Raw genomic sequence first — 4,057 nt, 5'->3', positions numbered from 1 at the left:
AAAGTTCTCCTGTTTTGTTTTTTGTTTTTTGTGTTTTTTTATATATTTTATTGATTTTTTACAGAGAGGAAGGGAGAGAGATAGAGAGCTAGAAACGTCGATGAGAGAGGAACATCGACCAGCTGCCTCCTGCACATCCCCTACTGGGGGTGTGCCCGCAACCAATGTACATGCCCTTGACCGGAATCGAACCTGGGACCTTTCATTCCGCAGACCGACGCTCTATCCACTGAGCCAAACCGGTTTTGGCAAGTTCTCCTGTTTTTTAAGTTTTGTTTTTTTGTTTTATTTTTCTAGATGCTGCTCTGCTTGGGTATTTGTTCCTAACTTGTCTTCTAACTCATTGATGCAGGCCTCCACTTCTTCTAATCTACTGTTGATGCTTTCTATTGAGTTCTTTATTGCAGTCATTTTTCATTTCTTCTTGGTAGTTTTTAATTTCTTCCTGATTCTTACACATGTTGTTCAATTTGTCTTCCATCCTTTTCAGCAACCTTATGACCACCATTCTGAATTATTTCTCTGATATATTATTTGCCTCTATTTCATTTATTTACTTTCTGGTGATTCCTTTGTTGTTGTTGTTGTTTTTTGTTTTTTGTTTTTTGGGGTTTTTTTTGTTGTTTTTTTGTCTTCCCATAATTGCTCCTCTATGGATGTCTGGTTATGTAGCTCTGTCTCTCCCCTGCGTTGACTTAAAGGCACAAAATACAACAAGACACAACACACAGGACACCAAACACAAATGCATTCACAAAACTAATAACCCTAAATATAAACCCTAAATATAAATAACCCGAAAACAAATAAGCAATAAAAATAATCAACAATCAAACAAACAACAAGAAGACAGATAGAAAGAAAAAGGCAAATAAAGGAAGGAACAGAAAATCTGAATAGTGAAGAAAGAGAAGACAGAAGTATATATGGACTTTGAGCAGGAAAACAGAAATTAGATATATGAATAAGATCAATTTTTAACAGGGCATAAAGAGAATGGACAGAGAAAAACTAAAGCAGGAACAGGGTAAGAGAAACAGGACAATAGGGGAAAGTGAAGAAGAGAGCGTATGCATAAAGGAAAAATTGGGATAGAGTGAAATAATGCTAAAGGAAAAATTAAAATAGAATGTTGACCACTAATCCCAAAATAAAATAAAATAAAATACAGAAAAAATTTTAAAACTGTAAAATAATAGTAGTAATAATAATAATTAAAATATAATAATAAAGGTGAAATCAAGTGAGAAAAAAATTAGTTTCTTAAGTAAAAGATCAAAAATAAAAAAGTGAAGCAGTGAAGGTCATTCACTTCCTTTACTATTCTGCTTAGCAGTTCTGTTTCCTGTCAGGTAGACAACACAATTTTGAAGTTCCCTGTGCTCCATTACTCCTCTGTGTCATAAGCCACAATCCTGTTTTCAAGCAGTGGGAAGCTCTGTTTCTCAGCCTGCCTTTAGTTGTATTTACACAAGAGTCAATTTCTGATACAACCCCTGGGTGGCAGTGTTTCTGTATTGATATCTGCTGCTAAAAGGCCCCTCCCCTACCCAGTGTTTAGATTTATTTCCCTGCAACACTCAAAACTGGGTTGGGACATAGACTGCCCTATTGCTGGTTTTCTGCTCGTCTCTCCCCACTCTGAACCAAAACAACTTTTCCCTGCAGTCTGTGTGAGTGTTTTTTAATTGGAAGATCCTATGTAGTGGACTTGGCAATCAAAAGCAAGGATTTAAAAAGAAAAGGAAGAGGAAGAAGGCCACAGGATGCACGCAAACTCACGTCTTTCCCCCCTGGCACTCTGCAGTTGGTATACTGGTAGAACTTCAGGCTGCCTTTCTAAACCCAGCCATACTGTGGGTTAATTTCTATAGTCCCCTTCTGCTCTGTGGACCCCCTTCCAGATTCTAGGGCTACACTGACCCTAGCAGCTGCAAATTTTGTGGGGCAAAGTCATCCTTTGATACTTTAATTCTTGCTGCATGCATTTTCCGCACATTTTGAGCAAGTTTCTCCCTCCAGCCTGGATCCCAGATCTCACCTGGATCCCATATATCACCAGGATCTGGATCCCTAGGTGATATCTGACCTGTGTTTGATCCGCCAATTTCAGTTGGATATTAATCAACTCAGATGCTCCTCCTGTCTGTTCTGTGAGAAGGCTCAGGCTCATCCATGTATTCGAGCCACTTTGTCTCCTTCTGGACAGAATTTCTAGGAAAGGCTGGAGTCTTCATGTTTCTGGGTTCACAGCAAAAGCAGCTTGTCCCTGGGGTTTGTGGTTGTAGAGTCTGGGAGGTATCCAAGGTATCTGAGGTCTCCCAGTTAAAGGTAAGGCTGGGTTTCAGATTACTGCCACTCTCCCCTTCAAGATGGCATGGTTTCCATGACAGAGCCGGCCACTCCAGTAGAAACTGCCCAGCCAGGGGAGCCGATCCAGCAGTCCCTAACAGTCCCTTGGAAAATAACTGTCTCTCACTCACAAATACAGACGCTCTGCACACATCCACACACTCTCCTTTTGTTCTTTCACTCGCACACTATTTTGCAGCTTGCTGTCCCATCAGCAGCCATCTTGGATCCTCTACATAAACTTCTTAACTCCTTAATGAATTTTCTGTATATTTACTATGTACTGAACTTTACTAGAAGCTTCAATGAACTCTTAAAACACCTTATGACATGAGTTTAAAAATAACTGAAGTTCAGAAAGGCTGAGAAATGAAACTAATATCACACAACAAGGTACTAAGTGGCATTGCCAAGATTCAAACCCATATCTGTCTTACATATCCTAAATGCCTCTCTGCACTGCCTCTGCAGTGTGAAGGAAAGTCTCCTTGTTACCAAATGTCTACTGTTATAAGAATGCTTTGAAATGCATGGTACTATGATCTCTCTTTACATTTAGGCCAGATAGTAGTCAGTGTAGGCTAGTCCATGCTGTGGTAAGAAACAAGCTCCCAATTATTAGTGGCTTAACACATACGCTCAATTTACCCAAGCTTGACTGTGCATTCAGTGGCTCCACAGGACAGCTCTATTACAAGCAGTGAGTGAAGGATCAGGCTGTTTGCTTCTTGCTGGAATACCAACCAAAATGTTTGGCTTCTAGTCTCTGAGCAAAAGACTAGTCTCTTGATGCTGAAGCCTAGTATTAACACATGGCCCTAGCAAATTGTAAGGGCTCTGAGAAAAGTGGGGGAGCACATGCATATTCAATAAGCATTGGGTATCTCTGCCACAACATACAAGAGACACTCCTGCTGCTGAAGGTAGATGAGATTATTTACTATGCCTGACACATAGAGATGTGACATGTCTCTGGAAATCAATCATAACTTAGGGAGAGAAATAACTTAGGGGGATCAGTCAGTTAAGTGAGATAAATGAGATGATATGCTTCTGCAAAAAAAAAAAAAATGAGACTCTTGCATGTTGGATTGCTAGGAGACATATCAGGAGAGAGGTGAGGAACCTGGGCTAAGGGGCAATGGAATTATATGAGTCCTTTGCATCCAGATTAGGGGGACCTCAGGGGAAATGGAAAATGAGGAGATAGAGTTAGGGATGGGTTTAACCTATCATAAGATTCTTCTTCTGGAGCAAGAATTTAGATTTTAAGAGGCAGTATGTGAAAGGAGGCAGACTCTGTGAGCCCTGGGAGCAAATCTTTATATTTCTCACATGTTTTTTGTATTTCTATTTGAATTTCCCTTAATATTTAGTCTTTTAGAATGCAGCTATTTTAGAACTGTTGAGTAATTTTTAAATTCCTCAAGCATCTCAGCTATCCAAATGGGAGACAGCAGAAGGGTCTGTGTTCTTATGTGGCTAAGAGAGAGAGAGATAAAAAAAAAAAAAAGCAAATATTGCCCTGTGTCTTATTCATTTCCACAGTTCCCATCTCTACTCCTTATTTTTTTCATAGACTTTACCATCTTTTAGTATAGCATATATTTCACTTATTGATTTTGTTATCTATCTACTCTAATAGAATGCAAATTTTATGAGGACAATGATTTTTTTTTTTTTTTTGGTCTGTTTAGGTTCACTG

The sequence above is a fragment of the Pipistrellus kuhlii genome, unplaced genomic scaffold (assembly GCF_014108245.1).
Source record: "Pipistrellus kuhlii isolate mPipKuh1 unplaced genomic scaffold, mPipKuh1.p scaffold_m20_p_1, whole genome shotgun sequence".
Classification (NCBI taxonomy): Eukaryota; Metazoa; Chordata; class Mammalia; order Chiroptera; family Vespertilionidae; genus Pipistrellus; species Pipistrellus kuhlii.
Note: the sequence above shows the minus strand (reverse complement) of the source record.